We start from the raw sequence: 14,921 nt of genomic DNA on the forward strand, positions 1-14,921 counted from the left end.
TGTAAAAATCAATACCTTTTTTGTTTCTTAATTAATACAAATAATAATAATACGTTTTTTTCGGTTTTTAGGCTGACTTTACCACCCTTTATGCGTAATAGCGGCCCCGGTTCGGGTATATTAAACAAATATAACAAAAATTGATAAATTTAATGTTTTATACATATTTTACCAGCATTTCAAGTATTCAACTCATTCAGCAATGGGCATCAGGTTGATACATATTTCATCACTATTATTAATAGGAACCACTCAGACCGTTCAAACACCTTCCAGCGAACTGGTTGCGATCATCGTCGCTAGACAGTCATGACCAAGCAAATGGTAGACCACTAGCAGCCTCACGCTCTGGCAAATGAACTAGTCTCATCATCGTGGCTGACGACGACTCCAGATTTGCACCTGGAGGGGACGATGCATACTACAGAAATGATCCTGTGAAGTATGATCTTAACTGGAACGATTGCCAACGATCCATACTTATGGTCGTCATCAGTGAGTTAACCGGAGTTACCCAAAGTGATCGAGTAAAACTGTCAAAAGTAATTTTCACCCCACGCGTAATATTTAATATACTTATTTTTTGCACACGACTTGCGTTAGACGACGCCTAGTTGTTTTCAATCAATAGTAAACATTCACAGTCAATTGTAAGTATTTCGTATCGTCCATCGAAGTCACCGGCTTAATAGTAGTTCACAAACAGAGCCATCTAGTGTCAACAATTTACACCTAATAGACAGCAAAAAACCTAGAAATGAACTATTTACATTTTACTCCAGTATCGTCACAGCTATTACATTGTACTATTGATTATATCCTGTTTATTTCATTATCGTAATCGTTAGAGCAAAAAGGTTAACTTTATTTTGTTGATTGTTCAGGTACAAAGTGTTGAACACTAAAAAAAATAATAGGAAAAAGTAAAAATAGCCATAATAGACTCAAGTCCTCGGGTACCTATTTGATTCTATATATGAATGACTGTAAGTTTCCTTATGTAATATAACAAAGCATAGCACAAACACAATGTGAAAGATTTACTACCGTGTGTATCAAAATATGACCTAATCTCATATTGAAACTTGTGTTATACGAATAAAAAGACTGTTTATTGTTCACTAAATTGTGTAGGTATCTTTTTCAAAAAATTAAAACTACAAAGCTTAGGAAAAAACGTTTAAAAAGATACAATTTAAATTTGATGCGATGGCGGGGTTCACTGACGATATACTCTTATCACAAAATATATTCTTTCAAATTTTAATGTGTGATAATAATATTATTGTTCTTGATAAATAATAATATACTTTATAGTACTGAAGATTCTAAGACCACAAGTCATTATGTATCAATAATTGTTATATTAGTGTGTATAGTAGTAGTTGTGTTTACTGTTTAGTGTTTTGTGCCGTTTCCACCATAGGCCCCTACAGAAAATATTAATAATAAAACTCCGTCCAAACGTACACGAAGTAAAGTCACTTGTTTAACGAAAACTCCAGTAAAGAATATCCGATAAAGCAATCTTCATTCAAGATGCCAACAATGAAAATGTTTATTATCAAACCGACCAACAAACCAACAGTAGTTTCAATGAGTAATTTTGTCGGTCACTTTTACGCTACAGAAAAACGGTTAGAATCTCCCGTAACTCTAACTAAGAGCAGGGAAATGCTTTATGAATCAAGTTCTTATGCACAAATTTCTCAATGTATTAAATGTTTAAAGCAACAATTAAGAACTGTTATCCGCAAATACTATCTCATTGAAATTTAGCAAAATATTGTAGCGGATGAGCATGGCTGGACGTTAATTAATTCTACGACTTCAAGATGACCGTGAGTACGTATGTAAAAGGGCTGTACAGTACCTTAATAACTTGCTAACAGCCAAATAGACTTTAAACCGCCGAATTATGTATTCAAAGTTCATGGATAGTTATTACTTATAAATGTATTTACTTTTGAATTTTTTTATTTTTCAGTTACTTACACCAAGGGATTGATACAACAACAACAAGCTTACTACTGAACATAAATAAATTCATTTTGCTGAATTTAATCAAGTTAGACTCGAGAGATGTCATAGTTAATTTATAGAAAATGATGCAAGTATGAAACTTCAATTGTCCTACATTTGATAACATTATTGTATTTTTTGTTCTTGATTCATTTTCGTATTTACAGATCGATGTATACTTAACAAAAGCCAAGTTCTGCTCTGAATGCTTAAAACTTCTTGATACAATTAAAAAGTAAATAGTTAATTCAATATAATAGCACAATAAATATTTTAATTTTTTAAAAATACAATTATAGTAAAAAAATAAAAATTGAAATACTTAATAAAATAAAATAAATATTTAAATCCAAAGCATAAAGTGCATGAATATCTTAATTATATTGGATTAATTTAAACTTAATAATATACTTTATAAATAAAAAAATACGCTATAAAATAATATATACCATTTTACGCTTAATAAATTCACGTTTTCAACCATTGTTTTCGGTACTTTTTTTTATAAAAGAGTTTCGCCGTTATTTATTATTCGTTGACATACTGTATATATTAATTTTATTATATATATATATTTTTTTTAAATTTCATATCATTTTTTTTTCTTTATCCAGATCATCAACGACATGGACGTCAAAGGAAACAACGAGAATCGGATGTTAATTCAAGTTGACGCATCGCCGTACTGATTTTTTTTTTTAACTGCACTTATAAAATTAATTTTTTTCCCTAGATTTCTTGATATATTTTTATGAAAAATTATGTTTGTTCAATGAATCTAAATAGCAGAGTAATATTATTATTATGTATACTTTACACAAGTTAAAAACCTAATAATTACGTTATAATTGAAAAAAAACCAACCAAATAAATTATTTGTAAAAAAAAAAAAGTTTATTTATCTACTAAAAACAAAACATTGTTTTTTTTTGTTTTTAGTTTGTAAGTAGAAAAAATTTTATTTTTTATGAATAAAATATAAGTTATTATTGTTAGTAAAAACAGGTAACTTGATCAGTCATTACTTTCCAAAGCAAATTGTAGTAATTTTTAAACATAACTGTATGGACGTTACACATAAAAACAAATTGTGCATTATAATTTTAAATTAGTATATTTTTTATTCGAATATTTTATTAAACGTATTGATTTAAATAGTTTTTTTACTATTACAATATTATCACATGTGAATTTCTTTATTAAAATTAATTTCTTTTTATTCTTATTAAATATAAGTATCATTAATAAGAAATAGTTTAAACAAAACAAATGTTCAATTATAGCTCATATTTATTGTAAATTAGTAGATAATTTGTCCGACCGATGAGACAGTATGCAGGTATCGTTTCCTCTGTGCCGTATCGTGTATGTTGCCGTCAGTAATAGTGCTACAGGCTTTTGAGAAAAATTATGTATCTATATAATACTATTATGCCTATAATGGCATAATAATGTTATACAGGTACATAATTTTTTTTTATAAATGTTTATAATTATTTTTAAAAAATGTGTTTAAGTTATAGAAATAGAAATTGTAGCAACATATGACATAAGCGTGTATATTATATAAGTTTTTATTTTAGTTTTACACTAGCACACAATTATTTTAACGACCAGTTTTGGTTGCGGCGGTTAATAATAAAATCCTACTACTTTATACAATATTTAAAAATGAATGTAAAATACTAAAATTTGCCTACAGAAAGACCAATTTCTATTCACCAACCTATGCAATTTTTTCTTCTTTATTACTATTTTATTTAGACGATCAACAACTTGACAAAAATATATTTTAATTCTACAGAAAAGTATATTTTCAAAAAATTATTATTATACTATTTTTGTGACTGTTAGGATATCGTTTAACAAAATATCATACGAGTAAATTGAGATTTACAAAAAACTTATACATTTTAATTGTCAATGGATATGTACAGAATATTAAACACACAAATATATATATATTTTTTTTTTAACAGGTATAGTGTACATAGTAATTTATAATATTTTAAGCGACCCTAGTTCACGGTTTGTTGTTGTTAGAAAACTTGTATTTTATAAGTTTACTATTAGGCTGCTGCAACTTGATGGCAAACATTTTGAAAATAAACGATAGCCATTATTTTAAATTGGTAACTATAGCAAACAGATTTAAACAAAAAGGTATGTTGTAAGATTCGCTGGAGAATTTCAATTGAAGTGGAAAATATGATAAACGAAGAACTGCATTATTAAAAGTCAATAAAATTAATGTTTTTTTAGGGAGTTGTCGAGCATCCTCAGAAGTAATTAAATCGTAGCCTGGGGCTTTCTTAGGTGGAAAGGAACAAATACAATTCTTAACTTCACCAGGAGGAAAGGATTTAGGTGGGAGATCCATAGGTAAGATGAGGTTGAACAACTTGGCTGAAATGAGATCCAAATAAAACGGCTGTGCCTATATAATATTGTACACAATATCCATTTCAGGAAATAACAGTCCGCAATGATTATAATAGTAATTCGTATTGTCCAACTTGCTTTTTTAATTAATAGAGTAACTAAAGTTGTTAATACTTAGGTTTGATGTTGAAATGTAATATGATATAGAATTGTCATGTACCATATAATATATTATGTCAATATGCGCATAAGGATTATCGTTTATAGATTATTCTATAGTTTGAACGAAATTATTTCCTCAGATTTTTTACAAATTGTGTGTACATCAATCTCTACTACAATAAGGTATTATCCATATGGAATTGTGCTACTAAAGAAAATGATCAAGAATTGGATATTACTTCCTCTGAATTTGTTATATAATATGAAAAAAATACCATGTTTGATATTAAAAAAATCACTAATTTAGATACCTTTTTTAAAAAAAATGTATATACATACATATATATATGTACATCTTATACCATTGTACTCTTACCAATTTTACTCATAACCGTCACACATAATAGTCTTTTAATCAATACATAGGTTCTCGCCAAAAGTTATGTATGACGACGAGGACTATAGTAATTATTTCCATGGCATCTTATATTATGTTATTATTCGTTAAAAGTAGACGCGCTACCTCGTAAGACATTATAGTTTCGTTTTTGGGCTTAGGTGCCGAGGCTAACAACGCATGTTACATGCTAAAATTCACTAACATCATATTATTCTGTGCCGGCCAAAATTGTGTTTGTATTTAACTAAGGCCATCTGTAAAAACGCGTAGCTTTTTCGTTACCCATAGAACAAATTGAAGAGTCATACTGCAACGAAAGCATTGAAATTCAGCACAGTGTTGTATCTGACTTCCACTTTTCTAGTTGTTCTTTATTGTCAAGATATTTCACAGTGAATAAACAAAAAAAATGATGTGGAAAATTATAGTTCTGTTGCCGTGTTTTGACGTTTTAGTGAACGCTGGTATAGATTCACCATATTTTACGGGTTCTTCAAGCCAGGTAAATATAATCGAGTAATGTCTTTTAATTTATTTTTTAGTAGGTAAAAAATACATTTTACGTTTTTCAAAACTCCACAAAATGTGTTGAGTTCTTAGGATAAACAATTTTATCATACTATACATTTTTTTTAAATTCAAAGAGTGAAGAAGTGACCTTTTTTAACTTAGACCCAGTGGCGGCTCGTGCCATGGAGCACTTGAGCAATGCACCACCTATTATTTAAAGAATATTAATTATTTTACAGAAATATAATACATAATAACATAATATTCTATAGTTGTACTATTCTAAAAAATAGTAAAAAAGTAAAAAAAAAATTTACTACAATAACAATTTAAATTTTTTTACAATTTTAAATAATATTTTATTGTAACATCGTTAATTTTTGACTAAAAAGAAAAGCGTGGGCCCTATTCAATAAATTCCCAAATTTATTATCAGATAAATTTCATGCAATGTTTTATGTTAAGTTTTTTTGTTGTCAAGAAAACTAAGTTGGAAATGGTGTAAAAACAAAAAAATTGTAATAACATCGTATAAAAACAATATGAAAAAATAACATTTTATATTCTTATTAAACCCAATGAGAAATGTATTATTGTTGTTATGTTGTTATGTAAACGTGTATTATTGTTATAATAAATAAATTCTCTTATAAATAGAACCTGGACCCATACCGCACTTTTAATGGATGGGTAAATTCACTAGACACAAGAAATGCAAACTTGTCATCTGTGGTTCGTTTTCCTAGCCCTGAATTAAAAGTAATTTTTGTATAAAATACTACATTATTCAAAAACATGTTTAACCATTTTTATTTTTTAAGAATACCGCAAGGGACAAATTGAAGTTAAGTAAGTGTCCACCTGGTGATGTGGAAAGTCTTATTACGAGGAGTAGTTGGGATTACTGGCCTAATTATTTAAGATTAGATCAGGAACCTTTTGTAAACTTAAGTTATATTAATGGATTGAAATTTAGAAGCATTCCAGGACTATCAGCAGTAGTCGCGTCGGTTCATGAAAACTCTATAGGAGGGCTGCATTTTCCAGGAATTTTATTATTTTTCTAGCATACTACGCTTATCTAAAACTTTTATTTGTTTGTTGAATTAAATAAAATGAGTGTGTTATTGATCTAGACATTGATTTAATAACGCCATAATATTCCTTCCTCTAATTGATTTATACTCCTCAGCGTTTAGAATGTTCTAAATTACTTGTTTTTTTTAATGTGGCGATTTATTTGCTCTTACCGTACAGATCTCAAAAAATATACGTCACAAATAATATTAACCTTTACAAATTGGTAAAAGTGGTTATTTCTTATTGACGTACAAAATGTAATCTATAATACGTGATAATTACGAAACGATTTAAAATTATATATATATATATATATATATATATATATATTTTATTAATTGAATTTAGGGTGATCATATTATCGTGAACTATTGTATATTGTTTTTATACAATGCGATTTAAATTTTTCACCATTTTGTAATGGATTTTTTCTTTGAGCATACCCGTCTTATAAATTTTAGATTAAACAACAGTTTGGGGTCAAAGGTAACTCCACGATCCTCGACTTGGGCGGAACGACACAAATTGTGGTCAGATAAATTAGATAGATAGATTTGTTTGTTTATTATCTAGTCTATTCCAATAACTCGTTTCTACGTCTGATTCGTCCATTTATTATTCTTACTTTATTTTAAAATGTCTACTGAAATGCAGTCGACGGGTTCATTGTTTATATTTATATCAAAATGTATAAATTTTAAGTTATCTTTATTCTTGACTATACGTTTATTAATATTATCAAAATTAAATACGAACAAAGTGAAATACAACAAATTAAAATGAAAATAGTCAGTAAATCAGTATTACTAAAAATGTTTTTCTTTAGATACAACATTATAAAGATTATTAATTTTACAACTATGCTCTACTTACTAACTATTTTAACAAAATAATATCTTTAATTATGTATACAAACATTTAATGGACACGTTTAATACCTACAAAAACAAAATTATTAAACAAATACATTTTCAAGGTTCCATTTCTCTGGTTCTTTACTACCCTACCACTTCGTGTAGTATTAACAACTTCTTTGTTAACCTCCTTCCTTGGCCAGCTATTTTTATCTTCCTAATTCTCGCTTTAATATTCTAAATCATTGTAGTCCATACCCTTTTTAAATTCGTTAGGGGATTAAATACCATGTATTCCTTCTAATTTTATCCAATAGTACCTTGGAGTATTTGCCTTTAGTCGTTGAAATTCAATACAGTTAATGTAGAAATCTAATTTTTTAAAAGAAATTTTAAAAGGCTTCGTCTCTTTTGATTGAGGTTATAAACTTTAAAGTTCGATATATCTAACTATACAGGTTTACTGTAAGATATTGCAAAAATTATAAGGGAGAAAAAATTACAATAACCTTAAAATATCATTGTATGATAAAAACCATAAATGGTAATTTTATGTATATAATGGTAATTTTTCATAATTTTAGAAAATCGCCAATAAGTCAGGTGGGGCATTTTTAAAATCCTGTATTCGTCGATGTTGGGTGCACATTATTCTAACGCAGGCCCAATGTGGGTATCTAAATAGTGTTTACAGCGTTTTGAACGTGTATAATTTTTTTTACTTTTTATAAACGGTTCGGTTCGTTTATGTAAACAGTGGAAATGGAAGGTCACATCAAACCACACAAGTGTTTTTCTAAAGTAAAAAAAAAATGTGTTTTCGAGTTAACGCAAGAAAAAAAATGTTGTTTCGTCAAGGCGAGAAGTCGATAAGTAATACTTAATAAAAAAAAAATGATATTTTTACATTTGAGCTCGGTGTAACTTTTCCAACACATGATAAAAAAAATGTATTGACGGACACCCGTTTAAGGGATCGCACGTCAAATTAAAAAAAAAAAGAAACAAGGGGAAAAAATCAGCTCCAACAAATTTAGTTTTTTAGCTATTATATGATAATATAATTATGATAAAGGAGAATGTTTGCAAGGCTCTCTATTAAAGGTTTTCACATAGGTATTACACGCAAGAGCAGTGTATATAGTAAAGTTGAACAAAAATGTCACTAAAAATTAAAAATAAAACAAAAACCCTACCATCGATATTAGTTTATTTCTACTAAAATCTATAATTAACATACAATATGAATTGTTTTTTATTTCTTTCGTTATATAGGTGGCTTCAGGCTTGTATAAATTGAAAATTAATTGGATTGTATTTTATCTACATTCTCGTTTGTACCAGCACCAATTTCCGACAACTCTTTATAGCTGAAATTTTGTTTGCAGTTAATTAGCCGTTGTAATAAAACAATTATTGGAAAATAAACAATAACAATGTTATTTCAATACAAATCTCGAGACCCTGTGCGGCATCTGTTATTCTTAAGTAAAAAATCTGAAATAATTAGGGCATTTTTTTTTTTGACATTTCAAACTTATTTCTATACTTCGCTCCTCAAAATCGAAATTAACGACCACGCTAATTTATATATACGTATATAAATATACAACCCGTTCTGGGTTATTATTAGTAATTAGTAATTAGCAATTTATCAGATTCTTATGACCAGTGGACTTCATATTGGTTCGTATTGGCCCAAAATAAGACCTCTGATTTTGATGTTGCCGTAATTTTAAATATTTTGAAACTGAGTAAAACACTAAGTAATAGGTTTTTTTTTAATAAATAAAACTTTTTTATTATTATCATAGAATTAGACACTCGAACCAAATGTTCTAATTATAGTTCAAAGATGGGTTGAGTACAGTTAGGATTTTTTTTTGAAACTTTCGCCTTAACTTAAAACGTTTTGTAACTAGAAAAACTTAATATTTTTCTCCTTAAAATAAGTCGACAAATTAAAAATAGCAACTAGTTCGATTTTTGTCAAAAATTCCCAATCTTTTGCCCCTTAATAAATAGCTTATTCCGTTTCTCTTATGTATTTGTATACAAAGATTATAAACGTTTTGAATTATTTGTCAAAATTGATAATAATTATTCGAGTTCGAATATCGAACATTTTTGTCGGTTGGTAAAATATTTTCAAAACGATGTGGGTATCATGTAAACAAAATATGAAAAACACCTGTTGGTTACACGCCACCTTTTAAGTATTATGACGTTATAAGAACAGTCATTACAAACTGTGTTGTTTCTTTTTAAAAGAACGCCAATGTATATTTCCCACATCTTAATGTTCATCCCGGATCCGAAACGTTAATTGGCCTTTATTAAACAACGTCATAAGTTGTAATACCATCCTATGTTTTTAGGTTGTAACCAAATATAAATATAATTAAATACAATACAAAAAGTTATGCACATATGTTTCAATGGAAAAGCCATTAGGATATGATGTGTAACCAAGGCCAGGGACTGATGCATAGGCGCAAATGCTAGGGGGGGGGGCTAGGGTGGGATTATCCCCCCCCAAAAAATTGAGTTATGCGTACAATTTTAAAATACAAAAATATATTTACTTATATATATATATATATATACTTAAAAAAATGTCCAGCTCCCCCCGAGTTAAAAATTGAAATTGCGCCTATGGGCTGATGTTAGGGCTGCCAAGATGGCATATTAGAAAGGTCGGGAGGAAAGGAGGACCATTTCACATTTGCCTCACTTGTAAACAATTTTTTTTTTTTTTGGTACTGCTGAAAAATGTTCTAACTGTGGATGACAAGTCCATGTAGATCGGGAAGAGATAAAGTTGAGCTATCAATGGAATCAACTCGTCTTTAGTGATCTCAGGGTTACCTGGCACCTGGAAAGAAACTGCATTACTTTAACAGAACAGGAAATAGCGAGGAAATAATGGGCGGGATCTAATAAAATAATAAAATACTTTAGGGCTCGGAGCCAGAGGCGGATCTAGTTTTTTTACGGTTATAAGCACTATAAATATACCACCCTTATTATAATTGAACCAAGGGGGGGGGGGATTGGGTAGGCTTGGTCGGAATACTGACAATTGTCCTACTTTTATAATTGCTCAAGTAAAAAATAAATAGTCCCAAAATAAATATAATAATAATCAAAATCGTGTAAACTTTGAAGACTTCAAAATATAACATCACTACGCCGATTTCATAGATGTTGTTTTTGTTTTTCGATACATTTCTTATTTAGTGCATTGGTGTATGGCTAACTGTAAGTAACTGTTTAAAAAAGCATGGAAAACCTCTCATTAAAATATGTTTTCCTCTTATTTCAAAAAAAATAACACAACTTAAAACATGTTTTTAAGACGCTTCTGAGTAAGAAAATATATATTATACAATTATTATTTAGACAAGTACCGAAAATGATAAAACCATATCATAGAATTTTTGAAAAGGTTTTAAAATGACCGGTAAACATTTTTAGGTGGTGGAAAAGTTTTCTTTATTAGATTTTTTTAACCGTAGTTTTTTTACTGTATAATGTACATGTAAAATTGGTTTTGTATTTATTCCAACGGATATATCATTTTCAAGGACAGAAAATACTGTGGCAACTTGAAAACGACAATAAGCATAAAGTTATAAAAATTATTGGTAGTAAATCGATAAAAAAAAAATAAAAAAAATGTTTTACAGTGAAATATTTTCGTATTCGAAAAAATTGTACAAATAAGAACAATTACAGCAACAACAACTGCGAAAAACACAAAAACTATTTCGTTTTAACAGCAAATGAATAGATTTTCAATTTAATCTTATAAAATATATGTTTATATTTCATATTGTAAATTAATAAAAAATTAAGAAACCGAAATAATTATAAGCAGTATGGTACATTGCAAAAACCCAAAATGTTACAAAAAAAAAAATGTTATTTTAATAAAAATAAATATAATTCGTTTTTATCTAAAAAATAATGTTACTGTTAAAAAATACTCGATACAGCCTATTAAACAATATTGGCCATTGACAAGTCTGAAAACTTATGTTTTATAATTATTAACACGTTTCCAAATCCAAAGAAATGATGGAAACGATTTTAAAACCCACATTATGTATTCTTTAATTAAACTACCTTTTTTTACGGATAATTAATTATTATAATTTACAATAAATTTCCAAAAAATAAATAATTATGTTCACTACTGCTATTAAAACGGTTACGTTATTTAGACTTTGTTAAAAATTGAAAACAACCGAGGGCCTCTTCAACGTCTAAAAATGTAGTAAATAAGTAGAAAAATAATGTGCACGTGTATTGCTCAAATATACAAAAAAAGGTTTTATACTCAAGGGGATTTCATGCGGTATGTTTTTTAGGAGGTTAAAATTCGAAAATCGACTCTTTAAGGACCACGTTGTTCTCCGAACAGGTTTAGTTTACCTTAAAATGCTCATTGAAAAAAAAACGACCCATTTGAAATTATACACCAAACACAAAACGCCATTACTATTCAAATATTAAAAATAATATCATTGAAACGGAGTTACATAATTATGTTACACATTTTAACAATGTCGAGAAATCTTTAGTAAGATTATGAATAATATAGTTTTTACTATTTTGTTTATGACAAGGTTAAAATTGTTTTTAATAAGGAATCGATTTACATTTCATAAGAAATGATTGTTAGGCGATTGAATTTAAAGACTAGACAGCTTCACTTCTACAGTTTTGACACTCTTTTAAAAAATAATAGAACTTAAGTGTCACAAACTAGGAAACGTGATCGAAGAGCCGTTCGATTTAATAGTATATATAATAATAACTTATTACAAATATATTAATTAAATATTTGAGTTTCTTAATGGCAGGATAAATTTGATAGAATAGACAAGAGATTATTTTGGGCATACTGAAAGTGATGGTTTAGTCGTTTAGGGAAAAACATTTTCAGATTTATCAGGAGCCAAAAACAGTATTACTAAAGTTTTTGTAATTGGCTATCGTACACCTTCATGCAAAATTTAAACAGTGAAAAAATACAATTTAGGTTTCGTAAACCAATGGTTTATGATCTATAAGACACATAGTATTCTTCTGTGGACCAAAGAAAAAGGAATATTGTACTATTGAAAATGTAAAACTGAGAATTTAATCCATCAAAATCAGTTATTTCAATTTTACAATGATGGTTCTTTAAATGTTTGGACCAACAATTATTTTATTTAACTATTGGACTGACTAATGTAGCTAGTTTAGTTACAAACTTGTATACATTTTTTTAGATAATCTACCAATATACATTGACAAACCAAGATAATATCATTAACTCTATTTCCCTATAAGGGGTAAAAAATTGTTATATTTATTAAGATTAAGGAGTATTTTTAAGATTAGAGGTGGGTTTCGGCAACAACTTTTTTTTTTAATTAACCGACAAAATATTACAAATTCAACTTGTATAATAGATATGTATTTTTAATTTATACTCACCGTCAGTATTATTCAATTTTGATTTTTTTTTACAAACTTTGTTTTTATAATTTCATAGTATATTATATTTACAATTTTATGATAAGTCAATATTAAATGTATTCAAACTTGCAGCATTAAGAAAAATTATGTGATCATAGTCACATAGTATATTTGATGACTCAATCACTTGCCATATGTTTTTTTCAGCAATATATCTTTCACATAAGACTCCGGCAGGAGCTTCATCTTTTTTTGGTAAAAACCAGGCGGTATTTTTTCCCACAACAAATAAATCGTTTTCAATAGTAACGGCATCTGCATTTTAAAATACATTTTTCTGAATAAATCATATGAACGAGGTAATTCTTTCGTAGTATAAACTATTAGTTTCATCATTTTCGGAACTATTCATGTTGTCATTATTTATACTGACGGTTTTAACCAATTGCCGTGTCAAAGCGATAGTCACAGTACTACACTATAGTCACAAGAGTAAAACGTTGACAATCGCTCTAAAACTGCAATAGGTTTGAATCGTTAAAGAGCTAAAGATGGATCCGAAAATAATAAAAGTAATAAATTATATATTTGGATAAAATTTCTCAAACATTATTATTATTATTCACTTACTTGCATACATTTTTGTGTTGATCATATCAGGTAGCGTATCCCATTTTGAACTATTTAAGTTCATTTTGTAAGCACGTTAGGATTTTAAATAAGGGGTACCGCCAAATAAATATAAATCATTTCCTCTACTTGTAATGCCCATTAGATCAGTAGCTGTTGGCATTGGATTACAATGTGTCCAACATTCTTCTTGTAGATTATAGTAGACTGCACTACTTAAATAGTATTTACCATCATTACCACCGAACTTCATAGAAAACAAATCAATTGCATTAAACATAAAACGTAATATTAACATTTTTTTTTTTTAGGTTTGGCAGCTTTGGTTATTGGTATGATGAAATAAATATAAATCATATCTTCTGCTTGTTATGTCTATTAAAGCAGTAGCTGCTGGTATCGCGTTTAACAGTCCACCGTTTTTCTCGAACATTATGGCACTCTATACTACTTAATAGTACATTAAAATCTCCAAGTCTACCAAACTTCATAGAATAAAAAGTCAATTACATGAAATAAAAAACATTTAAACTACACATTTTTTTTTTTTTAGATTTGGTAGTCATGGTTATTAGATTGTTGAGTTGTTGGATAGTTTTGTTTGGGGTAAATACGATACTGGTACTATTGGGGACAATTAAAACTTTGGGTTTAGTTTAATTTGTTATTATAAGATCAATTTAGCCTAACATCAGATTTAATACGTAATATACTGCGCCACTACGTGTCAATATAGTATAAATTGTGTAAACCTATTAAATTTGTAACTTTCTAAAACCTATAGATTAATCTATTAATTTCCATACATGTATATAATAAGTTAAATACAATTTCATACTTACAACATATAGACGAGAGTTGTGAATTATTAAACTGCATAATTGCCGTGGGGTTGGCATTGGCTCTTCTATTTCGGCCCATACTTTCGAATATGTGTCATAATATTCTATTCAATTTAGTGTTATTCCTAAAGTATCTTCACCTCCTACCTATCGATAATAAACATATTAAATATATATTTCAATATTACATGTATTTGTTGACTCAGATATATTGTGTTATGAATAACCTAAATTGATACACACCACATATACATAATTTCCTTGGGTGCAAACAGAAAAATATAATCGTGATCTATGCAAAGGCGTTGTAGGAATCTACATTTTCGATGTAGTAGCCAGATCAAGTTCATAAACACAATTACTCCATTTCTTTAATTTATTATAACCTCCAATTGCAAGTAGTAATCCAGTTTCCGAAACGGCCAAAGTGCACGCTGACGGGGTGGACAAAAAAATGAATAATCACATGATTTCCAATTAAGATCATTTTCGCACCTCAGATCCATATACATTACATAAGAATCATCACCATTTGATTGACCTTTAATTGCGAAAATAATCTGAAAA

The 14,921-nt window shown here is 28.4% G+C and overlaps 3 long non-coding RNA genes and 1 other non-coding gene across 5 annotated transcripts; 2 read left to right on the plus strand and 2 right to left on the minus strand.

Annotated features, from left to right (window-relative positions):
• Window positions 1-247: 247 nt before the first annotated feature.
• On the minus strand, window positions 248-452 carry LOC126837842 (small nucleolar RNA U3). The gene has a single exon (XR_007685643.1). It is a non-coding gene; the product is annotated as a small nucleolar RNA U3 (small nucleolar RNA).
• Window positions 453-1,385: 933 nt separating this feature from the next.
• Window positions 1,386-3,505, plus strand: LOC126837834 (uncharacterized). Of its 2 annotated transcripts, none has more exons than XR_007685638.1 (4): window positions 1,386-1,841; window positions 1,988-2,114; window positions 2,190-2,257; window positions 2,637-3,505. It is a non-coding gene; the product is annotated as an uncharacterized LOC126837834 (long non-coding RNA). The 2 variants fall into 2 exon arrangements; XR_007685637.1 differs by having other exon boundaries at window positions 1,386-1,845; window positions 2,637-3,502.
• Window positions 3,506-5,249: 1,744 nt separating this feature from the next.
• LOC126837836 (uncharacterized) lies at window positions 5,250-6,540 on the plus strand. The gene is made up of 3 exons (XR_007685639.1): window positions 5,250-5,468; window positions 6,134-6,235; window positions 6,298-6,540. It is a non-coding gene; the product is annotated as an uncharacterized LOC126837836 (long non-coding RNA).
• Window positions 6,541-13,085: 6,545 nt separating this feature from the next.
• LOC126837838 (uncharacterized) lies at window positions 13,086-14,464 on the minus strand. Its single transcript, XR_007685640.1, has 3 exons — window positions 14,355-14,464; window positions 13,513-13,759; window positions 13,086-13,197 (listed from the first exon to the last, which is right to left on the minus strand). It is a non-coding gene; the product is annotated as an uncharacterized LOC126837838 (long non-coding RNA).
• Between the last annotated feature and the right edge of the window lie 457 nt (window positions 14,465-14,921).

This window comes from Adelges cooleyi, unplaced genomic scaffold (assembly GCF_023614345.1).
Source record: "Adelges cooleyi isolate 19-005CV unplaced genomic scaffold, UGA_ACOO_1.1 ACOO_flye_CR_arks_rails_tigmint_CR_PRNA_3, whole genome shotgun sequence".
NCBI lineage: Eukaryota > Metazoa > Arthropoda > Insecta > Hemiptera > Adelgidae > Adelges > Adelges cooleyi.